Genomic DNA, 27,997 nt, shown 5'->3' with positions numbered 1-27,997 from the left:
GAATGGCAATAATATCCTCATCAAATATTTTATCATCACTGGTGGTGGGGTGATTCCTTTCATCTTACTTTTATTTGTATTCCCAGAGGTCCTTGGACATTGGCTATATTATATATCATGTGGTGAGAAATGCCATGGAAGCTTCTGGTGGTCCATAAATTATAATGAAATAATAATACTGTATGACCCTTGAACCAGGGTAACAAAGACAGTTCCAGGCAGTCACTGACACTCTAATTGAGAGGTGGTAGAAAGAAAAGTCGAGGCTGCAAAGATGAGAGGTGTGGTCCCTTTCTGAGAGGAGTATCTCTGGTCAAAAGACCAGCTAGGAAGGGATTGCTTATGGAGCAACGTTGGAGCATCAGTCTGGGAAACGTCACAGCTCCCTTGAAGCCAATGCCAACACAGGAAAAGCAGCAAAAAATAAAGCAGCATGTGAGTACACTTGACAGAGTCCCTTATCAGAAAGCAGAGCCTGAGGCAGAGATTTAAACGCAATCTGTAAAGATAGGAAGGAAGGAGAATAGAGAAGGAAAGAGAGCTAAGCAAAGACATGATATCAAGTGAAGGCTAGCATTGGCCTGACGCATTGGAGAAACATGAGATGCTATATGAAGAGTCAGCAGGCTTTTTCTGTAAAGGGCCAGATAGTCTCTCTTGAAACTACTCAACTCTGCCATCATAGCATCAAAGCAGCCATAGACAATAAAACGAACGAGGCTGACTTTGTTCCAATAAAACTTTATTTACAAAAACAGTCGGCAGGCTAGATTTGGCCCAGGGGCTGTAATTTGCTGACTCCTTCTCTAGGGTATAAATCACATCACACAGTTGCCATCTTCTCCTAGAGGCAAGGAATTTGGCCCTTTGTGATCTGTATCAATCAGTCATCAGCTGTGGAGCTGGTGTGGGGTTGGTGCCTAACCTCCCAGACAAACTGGTTTCCATCAGATGGGACAGTAGTTATCAAACTTCATTGTGAATCAGAATCACATGGAGTTCTGTAAAACATAGCTTTCTGAGTCTCACCTCTAGAATGTCTGATTCGGTGATACCAGGGTAGAGTCTGAGAATTAGCGTTTTTAGCAAGTTTTCAAGGAAATGAATGCTGTTTTCTTGGGAACCACTCTTTGAGACCACCGAGCTCAGACAATTCCCTGGAGGGGCAGCTATGAGTCCTTTGCAGCCAATGTTCACAAGAGCTAGAGACCTGATGCACCGGCCTGGTGGAGGGTATCTCAACAAGACATCAATGCATCTGGTACAATACTTCAACAAGTTTACAGCATGTAAAGGTATAGATTTTTAAAAATATACCTCTGAATAAGGAAATGTTTATTTATGCCATATTTTCTTTCTGATGAGGCTACTCATTCTTGAACTGTCCTTGACTACTGTATTCTGATCCAGCTATTTAACACTGAGTTATATCCTTCTGAGCATCCACACTGATTCGTGTGTGTTTTCTCCCATGTGTTTATTGATGCATTCATTGGTATTGGTTGGCATACTGATCTTTACTAAGTTCTAATCTCCTGGAGAGCAAGGACCATGCTTTCTCCTAATTTTGTAACTATCAAGGGAGGAGAATTCTACGCACTACATAGCTGCTTTGAATCAATATTTCCCTAGGGGAAATGAAACTCGCAGCATATAAAAAATAAAGGTTTCGGGGCCGGCCCGGTGGCGCAAGCGGTTAAGTGCGCGCGCTCCGCTGCGGCGGCCCGGGGTTCGCTGGTTTGGATCCCGGGCACGCACTGACGCACTGCTTGGCAAGCCATGCTGTGGCGGCGTCCCATATAAAGTGGAGGAAGATGGGCACAGATGTTAGCCCAGGGCCGTCTTCCTCAGCAAAAAAAGAGGAGGATTGGCGGATGTTAGCACAGGGCTGATCTCCTCACAAAAAAAATAAATAAATAAATAAAAATAAAGGTTTCTTTATTTAGTTCCTCCCGTAACGTCTATCTTACTCTTTATCCATATTTCTGTTATCATAAAATATATTCCCAGACAATTGACATTGAGAGCATAAACATTGAATCTCTCACTAAATTTGTCCTCATACATATTACAGCTCAAATATTAATGCCTTCCCTTGAGCATTTTAATTCTGGCTCATAGATTCATTGCAAGTAGACCAAAGCAGAAAGAAAAATCTTAATTTGTGCCTTATGAAGCCAGTTCTTTGAGACTTCTACAGTTTGAGGGCGAAAAAATAGATCACTGTGTCCTGAAATGTATATCTAAATCTTGACTTTATCTTTCTTAATATTCTTGAAGGCAAAACAGAGAAATGTGGCTTCGCTTGGAGTTGTGACTAGTTAACTAGTTAAACTAGTTTCCAAAGTGAAATTAAGTCTACCTAAAGGGTAATGATTGGTGGAGTTATTTCAACCTCAGATAATAAAACACACACGCACACACTCACACAGACACACAGGCCAAGGAGTAAATACCAAGTCAGGACACTGGCTCGATTAGGCAGAGCTGGAGATAGGGGATTGAGAGGCTGAATAAAATGAGGTTGTTATATTCTACAGATCAATGCAATACAAGCTACAGTAGCAAGTCCAAGCCAAAATATTTTACAAAGCACTGAAAGTCAAAAATCAAGCAAATGAAATAATATCAGACAAAAGAGCAAGAGCTAGATCACAAGCCACAGGTGAAGCCAAGATTCCAATAAAAAAATTAAAAAAACGAGAAAGAATTAGAACTCAAGAGGTCATAAATAAAGGAAGGATGGACATAAGTGATTACCAAAAGGAAACAGGATAAATATAAGTGATGTGTGCAGCTTTTCTTTATTGTTCAGAAGGTGTGGAGGCATAAATTAAATATCAAAGGCATTATTTTGTAAGGTTAAATATTAGCATGTATATCTTACAATCCAGCAACACCTCTCCTAGGTATATCAACTAGAGAATTTACAAAAGTGCACCAACAGATATGACTAAGAGTGTTCTAAGCAATGTTATTCATAAAAATAAATAACTAGAGCCAACCCAATTGCCTATTTACAGGAATGAATAGATTGTGGTATATACACATAATAGAATATTATACATCAGGGGAAATAAATGAACTGCAGCTACATGCAATAACATAAATGAATATTAAAAATATAATGCTGAGTGAAGAAAGTAAGCCATATAAATCCTGCTTCCTCTTGAGCTGTAGAAAGCTGCAAGAGAATGTTGCTCCTCTCCTAATAGTAACAACAAAAACCAGATAATATACAAAATCATAACTTTTCTCGAACCCATCAGGGAGCTGAAGTCATAAGGCAACCACAAGAACTGAATTTCAAAAAGAGGCAAGCCCCTCCAACGACAGACAAGACATAGAAATTATTTTACCTTTGCCAGAGCACCAGAAAAATAGGCGGGCCACTTCAGAAGGTAGGAAGAAATCAGCTAAAATTTTAACAAATTCTTAAAGGCCAAAGGTGGGCCAGCATATAAGTTTAGAATAACTAGGAGCTCCAGACACAGGGTAGTTCATACTCTCACACCAGCTCTTCTCCATGGTACTCCAATAGTGCTCTTAAGAAAGATTAGGGGTAAGGACAGGGGACCAGAGAGATCTCCCTTCAGTGGTGCAGGTATGCAGAAGGTGAATAGCTTCTTCTTGGATTCAGGCACAAAACAGCATCCACATCCCTGGACTCATCTCTCATAAAAAGCAAAAGCCTTAAGCTGCTTGGGAGAGGGCAGCAAACCCTCTATTCCCCAGGGTCACAGAGGAAGAGATAGGAGCAAAACCTATCTGTCTCTGGAGGAAGAGTATGACACTCCCCTTCCTGCCATGAGAAACCTTCTTGGAGAAGGGCAGAAACAAAGTTGTCTTCCCCAAGAGAGAGAAAGGAAGATCTTTAGGTCCTAGGGTTCTGCACCAATACAAAGCAGATGGCTGCTACCCTAAGGGAGGCTCTTCTGCTCAATACCTACCATATATAAGGCAGAGTTTGGATGCTACAAGTGGAATTAGCAGGAACATTGAGAATGCCCTATCCTCAAGCCCCAGATGCATAGGTCCTTGCTAAAGATGAAACTGGTCCAGGAGAACCAGAACATCCCCTGGCCCCCCAACAAACCTAGCAGCAAGTAACAAGAAATAGCAGTCTACCTCTGAGAAAAGGGAAAGAATGTGGAGAGAGAACCCTGTAATGTAGGCATACAGGGACTCCTGAAAGCAGAGGGGAGAGCAGGAGCACAGAGAATAACCCTGCAGTACTCCAGGCCCACAGTGATATCAAGATAATGGCTGTTCACTGCTAGAGGAACTTGAAGCCCATAGTACACTGAGAGTAACTATAGCAACAACAAAACAGAAACTCAGTTGAACTAGTGACTAGATTGACTCAACCCCTACACTAACAGTCTGAGAAAGGAGACATGCCCATTTCCAGACATAAATGCTATTTACTCCAGTCTTCACTGTCTCCAAATGATTATCACATTCAATTGAAAACTATCAGAAAGACTAAAAAAATACAAGGAAAAAAAAATAACTATTGTCAAGAGATAAAGCAATAAATAGAATCAGATAGAGATAATTTGGGTGTTAGAACTCTCAGATACAGACTTGAGAATAATTATGATTATTAATATGCTAAAAGATCTAACAGAAAGTTTGACAACATACAAAAAAAAGATGGAGAATTTCAGCAGAGAGATGGTAACTATTAAAAATGTCAAATAGAAAATCTAAATAAAAACTTGATATCAGAGAATTCTTTCAACAGACATAGCAACAGACTGCATACAGCTGACGGAGGAATCAGTGAACTTGGGGATAGGTCAATAGAAGTTAACTAAACTTAAAGACAAAGATGAGAGAGAGAGAGTGAGTGAACTAGAACAGAGCATCCAAGAGCTGTGGTACGATATCAAATAGTCTAACACCTTATATGTAGTTGGAGTTTCAGAAGGAGAAAAGCAGACTTCTCATCAGAAATCTTGTGAGCTAGATGATGGAACATCATAATTAAAATGCTGGAAGGAAAAAAAAAACTGTCAACTCAGAATTCTATACTCGGAAGTTATCCATCAAAAAGGAAGGCAAAACAAAGACTTTTTCAGACAAGCAAAAACTAAGTTAACTTATTGCCAGTAGATCTGGACTACAATAAATTTTAAATAAGTTCTTTAGGCAGAAGAGGATGATATCAAATGCAAATTTGGATCTGTGTGAAGAAATGTACAGCATTAGAGATGGTAAAAATAAGAGTAAATACAAAGATTATTTCTTATTTTTAATAACTTTAAAAGAAAATATATCATTTAAAGCATAAATAGTCATACTGTATTGCATTGAGAAGTAAAATTATAACAACAATAGTACAAAGGATGGGAGGGAAGAAATGGAACTATTCTGCTATAAGGTTCATACACTCCATATGAAGTGATATAATATAATGTGAAGATAGACAATGATGAGTTAAAGTCATATATAGTAAATCTTAGAGCAATCACTAAAAAATTTATAAAGGAGATTTAACTAAAAATCCAAGTGGAGGTGAAATAGAATCCAAAAAAATGTTCAATTAATCCAAAAGAAGTCAGGAAAAGTAGAAAAAAGAACAAAGAACAGACCAGACAAGTAGAAAGTAAGATGGTTTATTTAAATTAAACCATACCAATAATTACATAAAATATAAATTGTCTGAATGTTCTAATTTTAAAAGTGATAATTCACAAAAACAACTACATGAACGCATTTTTATAAGCCTCAAAAAATGAGCAAAACTAAACAATATCCTTCTTAAGGATGTGTGTCTATATATGCATATAACTATTTAAAATATGAATAATAAAATTCACAGTAGAGATTACTGCTAGAAAGAGATAGGGAGCACAGGATTTGACGGGAGCATAGCAGCTTCAGTGATGTGGTGGAATTCTGGTTCTTGAGTTGGGTGTTGAGAGAACGCTGCATTACTATGCTTTAATACTCACATATGTGTTAGTTATATTTCATCATATGTGTTAAATAAAAATACTTTCACAAAAGAAGATTGTATAAAAACTAAATATAGAAAAGGACCTCAAAGTAAGCAAGACTGATTTTCAAAAAGCAAAAGGAGAGTTTCTAGAACTATACTGAAATGAGAGATTTCATAAAAATTTAGTTCAACAAAAATTTCTTGAACATATATTCCATGTTCAAGATGCTGAGTTAGGCAGTGGATATAAAATTGTGAATATGACACCATTCCCAACTTGCTTACAGCATAGTGGAGGAGTTCACTGTCAAATCTCTATCTGAAAATAATATGTTGTCTGGATATACTTTAAAATAACCCAATGGTGGGGCACGAAAAGGGAGTCAGTGGGTGTACAGATGGAACAAGATTGGCCGTGTGTTGATAACTTTTGAAGATCTGTGATGGATATGAGGTGTTCATCATACTATTTTTCCACACCAAATACGTTTGAAATTTCTCATAATTAGAAGTGGGTTTGTTTTGTTTTTCACAAAAACTCTCTGCTTCAGTACTTTTGAATCAAAAACAGAATGAGGAACTGGTGAACTTTTCGATCAACGGTGAAAAAACTAGGTGACACTTTCATGATTCCAAAGTTCTTGACAGGTAGAACAATGGGCTAAGGAAACAAAAGAAAAAATGTAATAGAGATGCAAGACAAATAAATGAAAGGTATACACATTGGAAAAAAAGACATAAAACTGTCCCACTTGCAAATAACATGATTGTCTATACAGAAAATCTCAAGGAATCTTCAGAAAAGCTGTTAAAACTAATTAGTGAGCCTCAAGGTTGAAGAATACTTCAACATAAAAATTTAATCATATTTCTATATACTAGTAGTGAATAATCAGAAATTTAAATTTTTTAGGTACCATTTTCGATAGCAACAAAAGAGTGAAATTTTTATGTACAAATCCTACAAAATAAGTTCAAGATCTGTATGCCACAAGCGACTAAACATTGGCGAAAGAAATCAAAGAGGATCTAAATAAATGGAGTGATATACCAGTTCACAGATTGGATGACTCAAAATTGTTAATATGTCAATTCTCCCCAAACTGATCTATAGAGTCAATGTAATCCCAATCAAAATCTCAGAAGTATTTTTTTTTTAGAAATCAACAAACTAATTCTAAAATTTATATACACAGGCAAATAAACTAGAATATTCAAAATAATTTTGGAAAAAAAGAACAAAGTTGAATAGTTCACACTACCTTATTTTCAAACTTATAAAACTTAAGATGTCAAGACAATCTCCAACAGCAGTTGGGGAGAGGATAGACATATAAATAAATGGAACAAAATAGAGAGTCCATAAATAGACTCATACATATGGTATCAATTTTTTATGAAGGTGCAAAGGCGATTCAACAGAGAAAGGAAAGTCATTTCAACAAACGGTGCTGAGACAACTGGATAACAATGCGGAAAAAATTTTTTTCATGAACCTCAATCCATACTTCTCACTCCATATAAAAATTAACTCAAAATAGATCATAGACCTAAATGTAAAACCTAAAACTATAAAAATTATAAAAGAAAACATAAAAGAAAATATTTGTGTTCTTGAGTTAAATAGTGATACAATTTCTTGGATACAACACCCAAAGTACAATCCATAAAAGAAAATATTTGACAAATTGGACTTCATTAAAATTAAGAACATTTGCTCTTCAAAAGACAATGTCAGAAGAACGAAAAGACAAGTCATAGACAGGGAGAAAATATTTGCAAATCATATTTCTAATAAAGAACTTATATCCATATTATATAAAGAACTCTCAAAATTCAATAATAAAACAAATAGCCAATTAAAAGTGTAGGAGATATTTGAACAGATAATTCATCAAAGAAGATATAAAGATTGCAAATAAGTACACGAAAAGATGCTCAACGCCAATAGTCACTAGAAAAATGCAAATTAAAACCAAATAAGATACAACTAAATACATATTAGAATCAAATCTAATTTTTTCAAAAAATCTGATAATACCAAGTGCTGACAAGGATGCAGAGTAACTAGAACTCTCATACATTGCTGGGAGGGATGCAAGATAGTACAGCCGCTTTGGGGAAACATTTTGACAGTTCCTTATAAAGTTCAACACACACTTACCACATTTTAGAAACCGCACTACTGTGAAAACCTATGGTTAAACAAAAAGATGTGCACCAATATTTATAGCAGCTTCATCTGTAATTGCCCAAATCTGGAAATAGCACAAATGTCTCTCAACTGGGGAATGGATAAACCCGACTATAGTATAACATACAATGGAATACTACTCTGTAAAAAGGTACAAACATTTGATATGCGTAGCAATATAATGGAACAACATAATTGAATCTCCAATGCATTATACTGAAGGAAAGGAGCCGTAGTCAAAAGCTTACATACTGTATGATTTTATTGAAATGACATTCATTCAAAGGCAAATTATAGAAACAGAAAACAGATCAGTGTTTGCCAGACGTGGGAGTCTGGTTGACTACAGAACTGCACTGGGGAATATTTTGGAGGAATAAAACTGTTCTTTATCTTGATTGTAGTAGTGGTTACACGGCTGTATAAATTTGTCAAAACTCGCAGAACTCTACAGTAAAAAAAGCAAATTTTACTATGCAAAGTATACGTAAATTTTACATGGAAAAAATCTACCTCCTGAAATATAATAGGAATAACTATAAAATATTTTACTTGGTTCACAAAATACATAAATACAAAATGAGGAAGATGATTTAATATGCACCCATGTAGAGAAAGTGTGAGAAATAATTATAAATTCAATATGAATAAACTCCTTGACATGGTTGACCAAAAAGTCAATTCACTCTTAATAGACATATAGAATTCAAAATAAGGCAGGTAGTAGTACCCTGTTATTCAGTACTACTGAGGTCACATCTGGGGCATTAATTCGAATCTGCAGCCAGGAGAGAGGAGGGATGTGAACCGTGTACCACTATTTACAAATGGAATAGCCTTTTTCCTGCCAGTGTGAATTCACCGTCACTGAAGGTATTCAAGCAGAGAACACTGAGATCAATTCTGAAGTGACTTAATAAGTCAGAACTTTAAGAATTGTTTCTTTCCTCTCCAAAAAATATCAATAAAGTACCAACTCTGGGCCAAGAACTATATAGGCATGGGAATATGATAGTGAACAGGTAGATGTGTCTCCAGCCTAGAAAAGACTTGGTTAAATTCCTAAAATTAAACAGTCTTTTCTCCAAACTTCAAAACCCAGAGTTGGGAAAGTGGAGATGCAGAGAGCAGTGTTTCTGACATTTAAATTATGTCCAGGAAAACCTAAGGTAGCCATGATCATGAGACATCAGCCAAACTCTAACTGACTGCCTATGCATAGAAGTCAGTTCTGTTTTGTTTTGTTTTATTTTTGTATCTTGGATACTAAATCTGGACTTCCTCAGCATAGTTGCTTGTTACCTTACTTTAAACCTTTCTCCAATTAGTATCTGAAGTGATGTGAGTGCAAAGACCAGAGACAGCAGTTCATCACATCTCTGTTTTTACTAAGCCTCATATGCACTTGATGGTTTACAGAACACAAACCTAGTAATGGCCTTGGCACTCTATGTAAGAGCTTTTTCCACTCTATGACACATCTGTCATATTATATATTGATATATTTTATATATCAAGTCATGACTTTCCTTTTGCATATGGGCATGCTCTCCTTAAACAATTTCTTAATGACCTGCAATTCATTGACTCATTTAGTAACTAATTACCTCCCTTGCATTTATCAAGTGTCTACACTGTGTCACTCACCCTGCTAGTTGTTAGAGGTACAAAAATGATCATTTATAATTGTTTTACTACAATTTACTTTCATGTGGCTCTTACAGCTGTCTCTGACCAAAGAAAAATGCGTTGTTGATTTTTTTCCAAGCCAATAGCCTTTGTTAGTATAATAAACACACACATCTCACGGTACACACACACAACTAAAATGGCTTGTTCCTAATTTTCTCTAGTCAAAAATATTCTTTGATTTAAAATCACCTCCTTGGGGCCGGCCTGGTGGCATAGTGGTTAAGTTTGCATGCTCCGCTTCGGTGGCCCAGGGTTTGCAGGTTCAGATCCTGGACATGGACCTATGCACTGCTTATCAAGCCATGCTGTGGCAGGCATTCCACATATAAAGTAGAGGAAGAAGGGCGTGGATGTTAGCCCAGGGCCAATCTTTCTCAGCAAAAAAAAGAGGAGGATTGGCAACAGATGTTAGCTGAGAGCTAATCTTCCTCACCAACCAAAAAAAAAAAATCATCTCCTTCATAAAGATATCTCTAATTCTCTTAGCCCAGCATGACCTCTCCATCTTGTAGTCCCTTAGTATATTTACCATTTGTCTTTCAGTTGTAACACTTTATGATACATCTCATTGGATTTCTCTATGTGTACCTTTTGAAGGTCTTTATTTTATTAAGTATCAAAATAATATAACCATATGATAAGCATATAGGAATGATAAAAAACATCATACAAAAGGAGTTGCCATGAAAAGCAACAGTCTCTGTCTCCCCTTATCTTGCTAGGCACCCCCCAAACTGTTTCTTTCCGTAAAGGTAACTGCTTTCTAATAGTTTGTAGATACTAGCACTGCTAGATACTGGCTAATTTATTTTTTGAGCTATAAACTTAAAGTATTATATACTGGTTTCTGCTCTGAAAAAATAAATTCCAACTTATTTACCCTGTTTTCCATATTCTTAGTCCCTTCTCAATTTTTTTTTTTATTTTTACTAGTCTTGTTTCATCAGCTTTGGAAAGTACAACTTGACTCTCAGTTATGTACCATGAAGATATTACTGCTCCTACCTTTACTTCCACCTCTCCTCCCTCCCAAAAAGAATGCTGCTTCTACCAAGATCAAATTGATTCACTAATTTTTTATCCCATATGTTGTCTATTCATGAGATACCTTTTATTTCCTTCATATTAGGACTATGACTTCTGATGTAACTTGTTTAATTTTCCCAGAAGTTTCTAATTGCCTTTCTTTTTTATTCTTGACAAATTATTATTATTTCACTAATATGGACAATTTTCAGTCCTCTGTTCTCTCTACTGCTTATAATTCACTCCATTTTTTTTTATGACTTCCTTCATAGAGCCTTCTGTCTTTTGCAATTTACAACAGTTGTTTTTTTAGATTTCTGCACAAGTTATCATTACAGGATATATTTTAATCATACTTTTGGTTTAGTCCCACAATTTCTTGAATTCTTTACCTTCCTTCTTGGTTTTCACCAAAATTTCACTAGAAGCCCATTCTTAAAAAGGGTGCATAGAGATGTGGTAGGAAGGGTATAATTCTTGAATGTATGAAATGTTTTTATTTTGCCCTCAAAATAGCTTGGCTGGGAATGGAATTCTAGATTCAAAATAGTTTTCCCTTAAAGTAATATTTAAGGCATCGTTCTGTTGTCATCTGTCAGCCAGTGTTGTTGAAGAGAATTTCCACTAATTTGGCTCTCATTCCTCTGTAGATAACTTGCTGTTGTTTTTTTTCTCCAGAAGCTTTCAAGTGCTTTTCTTCCTCCTTCATATTTTGAAATTTCACTACAATTTATCTCTGTTTATCAGTCGGAGTCCCCATAAGAATAGATGGCTGTTGGTTTGCAACCTAGGGAGTTCCCTGGGTGGAATTTGAAACTGGACCCCATACATGGAGGGCAAGGAGAGACCGAACAAAGAGGCAGACCACCCTAGATTGGTAAATGGAACATTTAATAAGCAAGGAAACTTACATATGAGGCTTGTCTTGGACAGCCACAAGACAAGGAGATCTCCACACCCATCCACCAGAATCTTGAGTTTATATAGAGGCCTTAACTGAGTTCAGTCGCATATACCATCCAGATGATCTCAACAACACATTGCTCTCTCAAGGCTTTGACCTTAAAAACATCTCCAGCAATGAGAATGGTGGGCAGAACGTACGTTCCAAGGAGAAGGGAGGGGGTAAGAAGTCTCAGATTGCCTGGGTCCTGCTTGAGGGTCAACCAGCGGTCACATCCTCTCGATGGCCTCCTCCAACAATGGCACACTCAAATTAATAAAAGTGTTGAGGAGGATTTAATATGGAGTATATTTACAAAGGTGTTGGGGGTGGGAGGTGTAGGAGAACCACAAGGGGTAATGCTATAACTCAGGATTAGTAATTGCAGAGCTGTTACCACTTCTCAGCTCAAAGGGACAGGGAAAGACAGGATCACCGAGGAGTCATATACAAAAGACCATCTTAAGAACAGCAGTGACTTGTGTTTGAGGGACACAATCAACCAGAAGAGACTCCTCAGAGAGAGACCCAGGGGAGTAAACACCCCATGCCCACCCTTCTGCCTCCGTCCCATCTCTAACTTGGACTCCCATTGGCCAAACCCACCCAAAGGCCCTGGGGATGGGGATCAGATGATATCAACCATCATGTTAGAAAGTGGTAAATGGAGAAGAGTGAACATAGGGAGACAAAGAGAAGGTAGTTAGCAAACCAAGTATGATGCTTTTCATTTTTCTTGCTCTGTACTGAATGAGCCTTTCAATGAAAAGACTTGTCCCAAGTCTAAGTCTGTTTTGTTCTATTATGTCTGTTATAACTTCCTCCTCTCCTTATTTTTCTCCTTGCACTCTGAACTGTTTATTTTCTCTTTCTGCAACAGTTCACTTTTTGTTATCTTCACCAAACTATAAAATTCTTGAGGGCAGAATCCACAGATTACTTAGCTTTTTGTCTCCCAAAGCACCTAGCATGGTGGCTTGAACATGATAGCACTAAGAAAATGAGTTCTAAATTGAATTAAGTCTAAACAATGCTCACTTTAAGTGTTGGTTGCTGTACACGTTTAAATCATGAGAACTTAGAAAAAAAAAGGCTTGCAGTAGCACATACCTTTCTCTCACCATGACAGTACATGTTGCTTTGAAGTCCACATTGACACAGAAAAGAACCCCAGGGGGTTTTGTTAAATTTTTGCATTAGGATGAAGAATGAATGTTTATTCTGTTTATTGACTTACAATATATAAAACATTAAAATATTTAGCTCTTCAATAAAGAGGTAATAAACTAACAGTAATGACCAACAAATTATCAAATTTAAACTTAATTTGAAACACACTGGAATTTTTTAAAAGATTCTACTGGGATTCTGTTATAATTTAAGGTAACATGATACAATCCATGGGTAGAATCTTTTATCTTTCCCTTATCTGTAGTTTAAAATCTTGAATTTTTCAATGCCAAGAAATGTTTAGACAGCAATCAAGTTCTTTTTGTCATAGGAGAATAGACCATATAAATTTCCACACTCCTTGGAATTAGGGAGAGCAACTCCAACCCAAGGTTTGCATCCTCATGCCACCACCCACCAGCTGTTTGAATTTAGGCCCATTATTACCTCTGAACTTCACCTTCCTCACCTGCAAAGTAGCACCTTAGATTATTATGACAATTAATGGAGATAATTCTGAAAATACCTGACTGAGTGTCAGTCACCACACCACGAAGACCTGTCCTCACAATTTTACAGTCTATTGGAGAAGATGGACAATTAAAAAAGAATTATTTAAACTAAAAAAAAAAAAAAAACTATAGGGGTGCTAGATTGGGGAATTTCAGGGTTCTATGGGCACAGAAAATAAGGGAATCTTATTTTGATGGGGCAGATGTATAATAATGATTATGACAAGTAGATAGGTCTGGAAAAGTGTATTGGAGGCAGACAAAACACAATGTGTCTGGCATGTGGTTAGTGCTCAAAAAATGGTAGTGATGGGGCAGGCCCAGTGGTGTAGTGGTTAAGTTCGCGTGCTCTGCTTCGGTGGCCCGGGGTTCACCAGTTCGGATCCTGGGCGAGGCCCTACGCACCATTCCGTCAAGCCATGCTGTGGCAGGCGTCTGACATATAAAATAGAGGAAGATGGGCACAAACGTTAGCTCAGGGCCAATCTTTCTCAGCAAAAAGAGGAAGATTGGCAACAGATGTTATCTCAGGGCTAATCTTCCTTATACACACACAAAAACGTAATGAATATTATTCAAACTCTTGGTACAGTGCCAAGAGATGACTTCTGCAGATGTAACCAGAAGATTGACTAAATGGGACTCACAAGGGCAATGAAGGAGCCTCTGCCCTCTAACTGGGCATTCAGACCCATTCTGTGGGGTTTGTTCTTCCCTTGCCATCAGATGAAATCTCAGGCAGTCTCCATAACTTGTCCACTCCCTCTTAGATGATATATACATACATATATACACTGGTTACTATCAGTCCAAAAATTAGTCTTATTTCAGTAATTAACGCATCCATTTCAGTATGATAAAGTCATTCAAAGTTAAAGCTTCTCCCCTTCTCAATCAGGAGAATGAGTATTATTTCGCACCCTCCAGAGTTCCAGGGGTGAATTTCAAACTGGTCCCCATACACGGAGGGCAAGGAGAGACCAAAGACAGAGGCAGACCACTCTAGATTGGTCGATGGCAGGTTTAGTAAGAAGGGAACTTACTTATGAGACTTGTCTTGGGCAGCCACAAGACGAGGAGATCTCCACACCCAGCCACCAGAATCTTGAGTCTATACTGAGGCCTTAACTGGGTTCAGTCATGTATACTGTCCAGATGGTCTCAACAACACATTACTCTCTCAAGGCTGCATCCTTGAAAACAGCTCCAGCTGTGGGAACAGTGGGCAGAAGGTACATTCTAAGGATAAGGGAGAAGATGAGGAGACTCCAATCACCTGGGTTCAGCTCGCAGGTCAACTGGTGGTCATGTCCTCGCAATGACCTTCTCCAACAATAGGGTAAGCTGCCTCTTACTCTCCTACCAGCCCTGGACTGCACCGGCTCTTCCAGGATAGAATCCAAGGAAGAGAAAACAGGTGAGGGTCAGGAAAGGTGTTACTTATCTGACATCACTCACCTACCTTGGCTTTCCTCTGGCCTTGGATTTGTTGCAAGTTTAAAACTAAGTCTCTCTGGGCTTGGGAGAAGTTCAGACTCTTTTTCTTGGGTTCTTTGTGGACAGTGTCATTACTGGGATCTTTCGTCTGAGTTCCCACATCTGAAGCAAGGCCTCATCTGCCTGGTCCCATAAAATCCCCCATGTGAGTGATCTACTCTGCGCACACTCTCCCTTTTGAGGAGCCATCACTCCTCCTCTGGGAGAAAGTCATTTTAAAACAGCACTGGGCAGATTTTGTCTCTTATTGTCCCACATCTGCTCATCAGGCAACCCTCACCCATCCTTTACTCAGACGAATTCTGGGGGTTCAGGCTTTCCTAACACCGCTACTGCTGCTCCTCACTCTGCCATAAGCACAACTAACCAACCATAGCCTCATAACTTTAGGCCTTTCTAGGCTTGACCTAGGGCCGACAGAGCACACAGGTCACTCTCTCTGAGTGGTTTCCTTGAAGCACCTCTCACTCAATTTGGGGTGAGTGTGACTAGAGTTGAGGGGGTGATATAAGAGAAAATGCCTCCATATAGTGCTCCAACAACTTTTCCACATGCGTTCTCTAATTGCCACCTTATAATTCAAGAGTTACAAAACAGGAGTTTGAAAAATCTTTTGCAAATCCTGCATAGGTGGCCTGCTACCTTGCTCCGTTATAGAAGAGCACTTGCACCTGCTGATTTGAGGCCTCAGCCAAAATTGAAGCAGGAATAGTCCCCTTTATTTATTTATTTTTTTAATAGGAATGTGCTATTATAGGATTTATTTATTTATTTTTTCCCCCAAAGCCCCAGTAGATAGTTGTACGTCATAGATGCACATCCTTCTAGTTGCTGTACGTGGGACACGGCCTCAGCATGGCCGGAGAAGCGGTGCGTTGGTGCGCGCCTGGGATCCGAACCCAGGCCGCCAGCAGCGGAGAGCGTGCACTTAACCGCTAAGCCACGGGGCCGGCCCAGGAATAGTCCCCTTTAAACATCCTGTAACCCATAATAGAGTCTCAATAAATGATAGTCTGGCAGCAATTTGTGTGGGAGAAATTCCCAATACGATATAAGCAGACACTATGGAATACAGTGACAAAAAGATGGAAATCAGTAAGACATAGACAATAAGGATTTCAACAAAACCCTATTGGGAAAGACGTGAGATGAACAACAGAATGACAACACTTACCTTAGTAAATAAAATAATAGTTACTAGTTATTAAGGGTTTACTCTATGCCAAGCACAGCGAGAAACACTTTATAAACAGGATCTCTTAATCCTCAAGCAACACTATGTATTAAGTATTATTGTTTCTACAATTTCTATCAGGAAACCAAGGCTGAGAGAGGCTAACCAACTCTTCCGAGGACATACCTCTATGATATTACGTGTAGTTTGCTGAATACCTATATATTTCAGCATATGTATCAGAAATCCTCCTGACGTTCCCCATAAAGAACATTTTTAAGATATTGTTAAAGGGAAGACTGAATTCGTGGGACCCAAATGACAATCTCAACCAAGATTCTGGAGCCCAGAGTGCACAGGTTAGGTTAGAAGCACCAGTAACCAGAATAACTAAATCAAGTCTATTCATATTTGTGGTGTTACATTGCAAAAGGACTTTTGTTTCAGAAAAGAAACTGAAAATTATCTTTTCAACTTCTTCAGAGTTCCGATAACTCAGATCATCTAAGATATAACTTCAATATAAATTAAATCACTTATAACCAGGGTTTTTTTCCATTTATGACACTATTTAACCCCTAGTGTCTTTCACGGTTTAAGAAAAAGCCATTTTTAATAAGTAGGAAAAAAATCACGTACATGAAACTTAACAAGTTTTCAATCATTTTACGCCAATAACTAGCTAGTCCTTGCAAAATTTCATAATGTGGTATATTTTCAATAGTTCTTTGTGATTTGACAGAAACTCTATTGAATTTTCTTTCTTTCTTCCCTCTAGTACTTTCCAAGGCCCTTTTATTTCTTGTGTATCTTATTTCCTATCAGATGTATTCTTTAATTTGCTCTCTGAGGCTTTAAATCTACATTTTATGTTTGTCACCAGAAAAGAAAATAAGTAGAGAGATTAACGTCATTTTACCACACTTTGAAGTACTGGATATGTTTAAATTAAAAAAAAAAAAAAATACCCCCTGAACCCTTGACCCTCCACTGCCAAGGGCCCACCAGTCCCTGAAGCCTGCTCCTCCTCTCCTCTCCTCTCTGAACTAGGAGTGGCTCCATCCACCTAGTTGTTCAAACCTCTCCATCAAATCACCTCCACATCCTGTCAATTCTAACACCAAAGGACATCTCGGATATCTCCCCTTACCTCTGTCATCTCAGAAACCACGCTAGTTCAAACCACCAGCATCTTCCCAACCTGCAAAGTGATCCCTTCACTTTTGTGCTTGCCCCAGCACAATCCATTCTCCAAATAGCAGCCACAGAGGGCTCTTAAAAATGTAAACTGCATTCCATGCACCCCTATTTAAAACCTTCAAAGGCTTCCCATTACACTCAAAATAAAATCTAATGTACTCAAAATGACCTGCAAGACCCTGTGATCTTGCCTCTGCTAGTCCCTTCAATCATATGCTGAGCTTTCCACCCAGGTTTTATCCCAATTGGTAAGTACTGTGTGTTTGGTGTAATGTTTATCTCCCCCACTTGAGTGTGAGTTACATGAAGGGGAACCATGGCGGTTTTATGCATCATTCATCATTTGCCTGTACCAAAACACCTGGCTTGTAGGTTCTCCATAAGTTTCTGTTAAATGATGAAATAAACTTAAATAAAAATTCCTATAATCAGTAGGAAATATTCTATGTTATATGCAGCCAGTAAAATGGAAATTACAAACACAATAAGGAAAAGTTTACAATATATTATGTGGGAAAAGCAAAATAGGAAAAATTATGCAAAATACAGTTGTACATAACATTTACAATATGATTAACATAATATTTACAATAAGTAAATGTTGTAGATATACATAACATTTACGGTATGATTGAGCCCATTAGAACATAGAGTACACCTGCATATTGTTTTTAAACCAATTCTGGTCATAAAGAGAGGGAGATCTTGGGCCGGCCTGGTGGCGCAAGTGGTTAAGTGTGCGCGCTCCACTACGGTGGCCCGGGGTTCGCCGGTTCGGATCCCGGGCGTGCACGGGGTCCCGGGCACGCACCGACGCATCGCTTGTTAAGCCATGCTGTGGCGGCGTCCCATATAAAGTAGAGGAAGATGGGCACGGATGTTAGCCGAGGGCCGGTCTTCCTCAGCAAAAAAGAGGAGGATGGGTATTGGATGTTAGCTCAGGGCTGGTCCTCCTCACAAAAAAAAAAAAAAAGAGGGAGATCTTTTGGAAAAATTGTAGGCAGAGTCTGCTTTCTGAGATGAAAACTAGAGTTTGTCTTTGGAGCAGATGATTCCTTTGTTTGGAAGGGAATGTTTTGGTGGCCCTTTTGGTTACCCTGAGTGAAGCAAAAAATCCTTCTCTGAAATAGAAAGATATGTGGAGTTTAACTTCTCTGTATAATGATGAGTCTGTCTTCAATGTAAGTAGAGTTGCATCTCTGTAGATTTTGTTTCCTTTTTGAAAAACCTCCTGGGCCTTCTCTCCTCTCCTCTCCTGTGAGTAGCAGTGATGGGGAGGGTCTTTCAAAGAGGCTGGAATTTGAACTCTGTGTAGAAGCACAGGGTGAGAAATAGTGTGCTGACGCCAGCTTATGACAGCTCCTAAGACCCAATTGTTACATTTGCAGGAATTTTGTGAGATCACTGTTAAATGCAGACATTATTAAAAATTCATTATATAATCTTACAATTAAATACATCTTATTAAAACTAAAGGTAACAAATACTCAAAATTTATCGCTTTTATTTTACAGTCATGCTAAGCGACAGGAATATGTTCTAGAAATGCATCATTAGGCAATGTCATCGTTGAGCGAACATCACAGAGTGTACTTACACAAACCTAGATGGCATAGCTTACTACACACCTATACTATACAGTACTAATTTTATGGGACCACCATTGTATATGTGGCTTGTTGTTAACCGAAACATCGATGTACAGTGCATGACCGTATTATATTTCACTATCATCTATGCTTCTGAAGTTTCTCTCTTGTATCTGTATGGTGGGAAATAGTGTGTAACGGAATGCTACTTTCCAACTCTTTCCATCTCCATGTTTGATGATGTCATGTTGATAGCTTGAAATCGGCCATTGTGGCTGTATTTACCATGGAAATCGGTAGCTGCTACAAAGCAGGCCTTGATTTATAGTTTTGTTGACTTTCTAGACTTAAGAAAGTCATACAAAAAACATTAAAAATCCAAATTAAACTTTAAATTGTGTCATGTTTGTAGCTGTTACATGTGAATAGCATAAAACATTGCTGAGAACAAATGAGTGAAGCTCCTATATGTTTTCATTGTTTCGTTTTTGCTATATTCCTTAGTGTAAACAAAAACATCAACCAGCATTTATGTTAGAACCACATTTATTTGTCAGTTGCCACCATATCTTATCTATGGGGACAGAAGTTTGACAAAAATCAATGAAATCATTCTGTGAGAATCAATTGTATACCATATGGAATTTACTAAAAAATTATTGCATATTTTATTATTACTGCAAATTGCATGTTACACATCCTTTACATCAGTAAAATTAATAATGAACTTACATACATATATATGTACACATTTTTTTCCAGAGAGCCAGTTGTTGATCCAGCACATCACTGAATCTGGGCCACTTCAGTAGCAGAACGGAATTTGTGAAACCCTGAGCATTCTTTGGGATACATCGAAACTTTTAAGAAGGAGAACCTAATAACACACTGTGCTTCCTGCAAGAGAATAAGATGAGGACTCCAACTATTGATATTTGGGAATTAAAAGTGAGAGCAATTTCTGGATCCTGGGACTGTCGGGTACCCCTGTGTTACACATACATGAAATACATATGTGTATAGACGGGGACAAGGGAACAATAAGAATCATGAAACATAGAATGGTGGGTTTGTAAGTGATTCTCTTTTCCTTTATTTTAAAGATTTTTAATTATCTTGAAAATATGTAAAACATAATAAATACATGATTTTAAAGACAACCAGTTGGCTCAAGGAATTAAGAAATATGCAAGGTGAGTGAAAGGGGCAAAGAGTCACATATGTACAGTAACGGACAATAATTAGACTACTTGGGGTGACCACAATGAAGTCTACCCAGAAATTGATAAATAATAACACACACCCAAAACTACACAGTGTTGTAAACCATTATGATCTCAATAAAGTTACCAGAAAAAAAAAAAAGAAATATGTACATTCAGAAGATTTGAAGTCTAGCTCTCAACTTGTAACTAACATGGGTTAAATATTTTGCCCTCATTGATTCTGTTTCTCATCTCCAAGGAGTAAAATAGCAACCTGGCTCACCAGGTAGCCATGAGGAATAAGCAATACAGTAGCTTGTCACCATAGTTTCTCAAAAGAGTGATCGATGGAGCAAAGAACATGCTACACTATAGAAATTCTAGAGGTAAAGCTAAACAGTACTTCAATGTATTATGTTTCCTTGGTGGTCAGCTAATGTCCTTTATCAAATCTGATGTTTTGAAATATCTATAATCTGTCTCTGGACAATCCTTCATTAATTCTCCTAAGTGTCATCTCTTCTATTAACTTGGAAAAGTAAGAAATATATTGTAATTAGAGTGTTAATTATAGAAAGTGCTTTATTTCCTAACTTGGCAATCTTATAAATCAAACGTTTTGCAATCCGTTGCAACAGCAACGCAAAGTTGTTCATTTTACAAGGCCAAAAGTAACAAGCAAAGTTTCCAGAAATGCCACCAGGTGATGTGGGTCCTAAGACTGCCCCTGATAATCTGGAAGATCTTTCTACTTGTAATGACACTTGACTTCTCACATATAATTTTACATAAAATAAATTGATGATAATGTTTAAAGATAATTGCAGTGCTAGATGAAAACAGTATCAAATTATTTCCGTAGGTAAAAGAAGGAAAATGGAATTTCTTTTAATAAGTGGCCTTTTACCCTCTCATTATTTTTGTTATCTCTAATTGGTGTCAAAATGAGATCAATATAACATCCTTACTCATAGGACTCTTGTAAGGATTAAATGATATATGGAATGCTTAGAACAGGCACACAATACACTCTGTAGACATATTGCTATTTATTATTATTGTTGTTGTTGTTATTATTGTTATACATGTTGGCTAGGAAAATTTGATTTCAGCTCTGTACCTGCCTGGTGGTGTATTCCCAAGGTACGTTTTCACCGTAGATCTCAAAACTCTCCCTCAGGCCATCTCCTTAGCCATATCCACTTCTCTGACTTCTTTCTTGTTGCTTCATCCAGACTTCTCCAAGATTCTCTGGCCACTTCATAGAAATTAGAAGCAGATATTTAGCCCATTAGAGGTATCCAGGTAGCAGACCCTCTAGGATGTTTTGCTGTTTGACTTTTATAAAGCCCAGTAGATAGATAATGATGGTTTCTCAGGTTCTCATTTCATGGTCACCTAGAGAATGTTATTCCTGATTATTTACTTTTCCTTATTTTGTTTCTTTGCTCATTCTTAATACTAAATGTATAATATTATTACTACTTGATGTGTTTTTAGAACAAATGGCCAATCATTTTAGAATTACAGAATTAAAGGAATGGGAAGAATCTTACAGATTAAGAAGTCAAAGCTCTCATTGAAAGTTGTGTATAGCATTGCAAAGCTTCCATTATAAATCTTTCGCATCTCTCCACCACTTTACATCATTTACGGCAGAGTAATGGGCATCTATGTGTTGTTGTTATTTTTATCTGTCTACCCTTCTTACTATAGGAGTAGTCAAGTGATATAGGCTTGTCAAAGTATCCCATCATTCTGGACACTGTCGTGGTCTGAGGGTGGACGTGTGACCAATGTTCTGATTGTATTCTTTGAAGATTTATAGTAATGCCAAGAAAGGCATCAGCCTCTTGTCTATGGGATCACTAGCAGTGAGGACAGTTCAAGCCTAAAATCATCTCCCTCACCACGTAGAGAAAGCCTTGCCAGAGAATTTGGTAACTTCTAACTAAATGAAGTAATTAGCATTTGTTGCATTCGTGTTATGTGCCAAGAACTGTGCCTGATACTTCAAACATATCATCTTATTCAATCTTTATAACAGTTTTTTTGAGGTGAGTATTATCTTTCCATTTGTAGATGAGAAGTTTGAGGATCAGAGAAGTTAAGCAACTTGCCAACCAAATCACCAGTAATTGGCAGAGCAGAGATAAAAAGAACTCTTTCCATCACACTACATGTTGATAGATAATCTCCATGGAAGTGAAAATTGTCCAGTGGCTGGAGCAACCTTCTTTCCCCCAACAAAGAAGGTGAGTGTTCCTGCAGTAAGAGCCGAGTTGGAAAGAGGCCAACTCTAGCCCTGTCACTGCCTAAAAGAGACACACTACTGCCTTGAAATGTGCCCACTCCATGGTTGTGTTGAATTGCTAGGCTACGTCACCAGATACACATGTAGGGGGAAGAGAGCTTGAATGTCGCATATAAAGATTTAACGCAAATCCAAGCGGGTGCGTATGCCCTGTACCTTTTGGCCAATGCCTTCTAGAAGCTGCCAATCCACTGGTCAAGATAGTCATATGGATATAAAAACAATGACACAAGGAAACTGAGACAGATGGTGTGATTGAGGTACCATATGCTGTGGGGTTTTCCCATCAAGCGGAGAACTCTGCCTCCTATTCTGATTTCTAACGTCCTTGTCTTGTGTTAATTTTTCCTGACATAAGATGACTTAATTCTCTTCCAATGATTTCTTAAAAATACAAAAGCAAAATCTCCTCCCCTCTAAATACACACACACAACAACAACAACAACAACAACAACAACAATGGCTCTATTTCTTCTTTTGTTCCCCTTTCTTCTGTTGGCTATAGACATTCTTCCCAGACGTTGCTTGTCTAAGACTCTACTTATTGTGCCTCCCTGCCTGCCTCAGAGCATTGCTGATGACATGCGACTAGAGTAAACCAGTGGAAATCTTTGCCCTGGCCCATCCCCAGCCCCAGGCAAGCCCTGACTGTAAAGCATGCCAGCAGTTTATGCTAGATTTTCTCTTCCAAAGAGAAGCGTCATTTCTTTTTTCCTGCTCAGCATGCTCCTTCTACTAGCACTTTCCATAGAGAGTTTCTCTAAGCTTCTTCTTATCTCCTTCAGGTCTTTGTCCTGTTATAACACAACTTATTCTAAAGGTCTCTTCCTTGCCTCTCATTTTCTTAATCTGTAACCTCACAGTATTGAGGCCTTCCTTCTACGTAGAACGTGCAAGCAAAACATGTCCTCACTCGCAATGCAATATGCAGGCTGCCATGGTGGTTCTGACCAATGCTGCCCCCTACACTAATCTTTCCTAGATAATCCTTACCGCCTACAGCAATCATTGAGCATTCGCCATAGGCCAGCCACTGTGTTAAGCAGAGCACACCATCTTGGGTGACCCTCAAAGTGATCCTATGGCATAGGTGTTACTATTATCATTTGCAGACGAGGTCATCCATGGTTATAAAAGAGAAGCAACTTAGCAAGATCACAGAGCATATGGCATTGCATGGACTCAAACCTCAATCTGTCTGACTCCAAAGCCTGCATTTTATTTTTTTTTAATTTCTTTGCTTAACCTGTACATCTTATTACCTCTGAGGGGAAATACTGGAAATTTGACATCACGGGCCTGAGTTAAAACCTCGGTGCAGCTACTTATTTGTACTGTGGACACGAATCTCATTCATCTTCTCTGAGTCACTGTTTCCCTCTTCTGTGTGACCTGCAGTTCTCTGAGTCTGCCATGTCCTTGTGGACTTTGCTCCTTTTGTCTGGAATACCCTCCCACTCACTCTATGCTTGACTAAGGACTCCCTGCCCTTCAGCTTTCAGCCCTGATTTCCTCTAGGCTGGATTATCTCCTCCTCAAATGAGCTCCCATAGGCCTCCGTGCTCACCTTTGTTAGATTCCCCATCAGAATGCACTGTAAGTGTCTCCCCCCTTGCATGTTCTCTACACTTGATTGGTACCAGCATCCTTACAGTGAATCATGTTTGACGTAGAGTCCCAACATATGTATATTTATTTATGGGTCATTTATAGTACTATTTTTCTGATATATAATGCGTATTGTAAATCATGTGGAATAATACAAAAATTTTAATATGACAAATTTTTTTAAATGATGTTCTTAATATCTTGATAATTATAATAACTTCAGACTGCCAGATTGCTAATAGTTTAGGACACAATTTATACTTAGGGTAAGGTTCATCATTAAGAGTGTGGAAATAAATCAACGTTTCAAATAGTCATCTTGATATTATATTTTATGTGACTTCTCAGCAGATGTGATTAGAATGACATTGTTTTTATCCTCTAATGGGGCTGACAAGAAGAGATGTTTGCTTTGTCATTTTTTACTGTTTGCTTGTGTTTGCCTTATGAGTATTACCTTCAATTCATTCTTTCTTTGAAAGGATGTTTTAAAGCTGTTTCTCTATTTTGTGAGGGTTGCATATTCATAAATCCACTTAACAAAGACCCATATGACACAGTAAATGGAAGAGACAGTAAATAAGGAAACCCTCCTGGCCCCTTGTAGATTGTAGAACTGCTGCTCTTCCCAAAGCATACTCCTCCTTCCCTATGTGACAGACTGAGGGCCCGGGGAGATTCACAGAGCACTATTAAGATAGCCTGATGTACTGCCTTTTTTAGATTTAAAAAAAAAGGATAATAAATGTAAATGGAGTTTCTGATCTCATTTGATGATCTTGTCCAACCTGAGGGTACCTACACCCAACTTCAGAGGACCACTGCTCTGACGCACTTCCTAGAGGGCAAGGACCATATTTCCTTCATCTTTTTGCTTTAATTCAATCCTAAAGCCTCTCTTTTAATAATAATAAATAGTCAAATATTCTTTTAAGTGTTTTACCCTTGTTATTTAATCGTCACAAGAAACCTATGAGGTGGATATTATTTTTATTATCCAATTTATAGATGAAGGCCCTGAAGCGTTGAGAGGTTAATTACCTTGGCTAAGCTCACACAGCTAGCAAGTGACGGAGCTGGGATTTGAACCCAGATTCTAATGCTTCTGATCCCATATTATTCTTAATTTTATTCTGCCTCATCCGTGCATTGTGCGTAAGTATTTGTTGCAAATACTTTCTCCCAGTTCATGGTTTATCTTTTCACTTTTTAAATGCTGTCTTCGAATATTAAAAATAAGTTTTTAATTTTAATATTTTTTTAATCTTATTTTGCTAGCTTTTCTCACCAATATAAGGTTGAAAAGAATTCAGATAGTGGGATCTTTTCCTATTCCATATTTTTAAAAGAATACCCTTAATATTTTAACATAAAGTATGATATTTGCTGTAAATTTTTTTCATATCCACTTATTTTTGTTTTATTCCTACCTCGTTTTAAAAATATCTTTCTGATCTTTTCTTTTTAATAGGGATATATATAAACTTTATTTAAATTCTTCTATTACTTTTATTTATCCTGTGGTAAATTCTTCCTCCATTTGTGGACTTTTTTAGCTTCCTTGTCAATAAACAATTCCTTTTCTTTCAAATGTATTTTGGATTGAAGATTTAGTTTGATGGAGAGATTTCTGTTACTCTCTCTCTTTCTCCCTCTCCTCGTTTCACTCCCTGTCTTGTTCCCTCTCCCTTCTCCCCTTCCTCCTCCTCTGCCCGCCCCTCCCTGTCAAACTCGTGAATTGTTTCCCCTCAACATTTTACAGAAGTGTTGGCCAGAGTGGCTAGTTCTTGGACCTGAAGCTGGGACCACATCCTCCAGCTTCCATAGCTCCATAGAAACATGTCCAGCTTAGATAACAGTTGACAGCACCTTTTCCACATCGTTTCACCAGTGGGAGATGCACTCCCGCCCCTGGTTTCAAGCAGTGAGCCTGGCTCAGGTCCCCACCTCATTGAGAAAAACTTTCAGTCCAGTTGTCCCGCCTTAACTGAACTCCCAGGTGACTCTGCCTATTTCCTAACAGGAGGCCAGAAGGCCAGTAGGACACCCTCTCTGCCTTGCTTCCTACTTTGCATTCATGTTTTCTTTCTGGTCCATGAAGATCTTATCTAGCTTTAAACAACAAAAATCTCTTTTAAAATTTCTCGTTATATGTTTTTTTCTATCTGGGGAGAGAGGGTGGTACTTAAATGCACAATTTACAACATTATCTTGACATAAGGTCTCTTATCTCTGTATTCCTGGTAATGAGCTCAGCTTATCCACAAACAACTGATGAATCAGTGCAGACATGCATAACTCCATTCAAGGAGAAAATAATGCCTACCTTACAGGACTGTCTGGATGCTTAAAGTAGTTGGGTCTGACTCTTGCCTTTGGTTTTTGTATTTTTCAGTTAATTTTATACCATCTGAGTTAGTACCCTGAGGAATGTCTGATTGTTAGACAGGAGTTTGTGGGAGGAAGAAGACCGCACAAAACTCTCCTAATCTGAGCTGGCTTCTGCCTGAGGGGCAGATTTTGGGAGAGGAATCAAGTGACTTCATAATTGGAAGGCAGGCGTGAACGCCAGACTTACGAAGGAAGCCATTTGGCTGTGGGATGGGAGAGGGCGGTATGGGAAGGCTAAAGTCATATCTTCTGGGCTAAAATAAAATGAGACGTGCTGTGTGAAAGAATTCAGAAAAGTATAATCCTAAATCTGTAATGTGGGGTATAGCAATCAGGAGATTTACTTAACCTCTCTATGGGCTGGGCTCCCCATACACAAATCAGGAGAAATAAATTCTGTGCTTTCCACAACCCACAGCATGTTAAAGTCTGGCTAAGAGTATCAGTGACGTACTTTCAGCTTCCCAGAGGGAAAAAGGGCAGCACTGTGTATATTAATTTTTAAGTGTTTTTATATTAATATTATTAGTAAAAGCTTCAAAGTATTATTTTTATGAGCCCTTCTGATTTAGAGGTGTTTATTATACTTGCTCTACAATTTGGTTATTTGTATTGCTTTTCTTTAATTTTATTTTTCTCATATGTATGTTAAAGAATTTAATAGGAGAACTTGGTTAGGAAAGGCACTAAAATTTACATTCTTTTTTCACACACAGTGAAACTTAAACCTCCGGGGATAAATATATTCTAAATATATTTGTATTCACTGTAAGGCAAGCTCTATTTGTCTCCACTCCCTCTTAGAGCCTGAGAAGAATCCCCATCTAGGAAGTGATTTGGGGTGGCCCTTCTGAGGAGAGGCTGACCCCAGGCCGTAAGGACAGCTGTGCTGAGCACCTGGCATACCTGCCAACTTGTTGCTGAATCTATATTTGTCTGCCGGAAAGTATCTTCTCATAAATAAAAATAAATGCATACATGAAGGAACTGGACGCTATGGAAAAAATTTTGCTCAGTTTGAAGATGGTTTTCATGAACTGCAATTTTCAAGAACAAGAATTTGCCTCTGAACAGGCTTTAATAATGGAAATTGAAACAGTTCTAAAGACAAAAGGAAGGTTGATGTGTTTGAATTCTCACAGAAAGATGTATTTTCTAACGTAAGGTGACAGGTATGAAACGAGACCACCAAATTGTTGGCATTTATAAATATATTATTTATATTCTTTCCTGAATCCGGGTACCATACTGTGATTTTTATCCAACAGTTAAAAAGCTGTGAACTCTGATAAAATTTAACCAAGAGTTATTGTACTTATATCATTACCAAAAGAGACCCCTTTTATTGCTTGAGTTAAGAGTCTGCCCATTTTCCTTTTAACCCTGATTTGTGTAAGTTTTTCATCTATAAAACTGTGTAAAGGGTTGAACTGGACATAAATTCCTCAGAGTTGTATGGTTTGCACCAATTTTTTTCTGCCCTTTAATCACTTCCATATATTTTACCGTGATTACTGCAGGATAAACCAGTGTG

Source organism: Diceros bicornis, chromosome 7 (genome assembly GCF_020826845.1).
Source record: "Diceros bicornis minor isolate mBicDic1 chromosome 7, mDicBic1.mat.cur, whole genome shotgun sequence".
In the NCBI taxonomy this organism is placed as follows: Eukaryota; Metazoa; Chordata; class Mammalia; order Perissodactyla; family Rhinocerotidae; genus Diceros; species Diceros bicornis.
The sequence above is the reverse complement of the archived record's forward strand: the minus strand, read 5'-3'. Positions refer to the sequence as shown.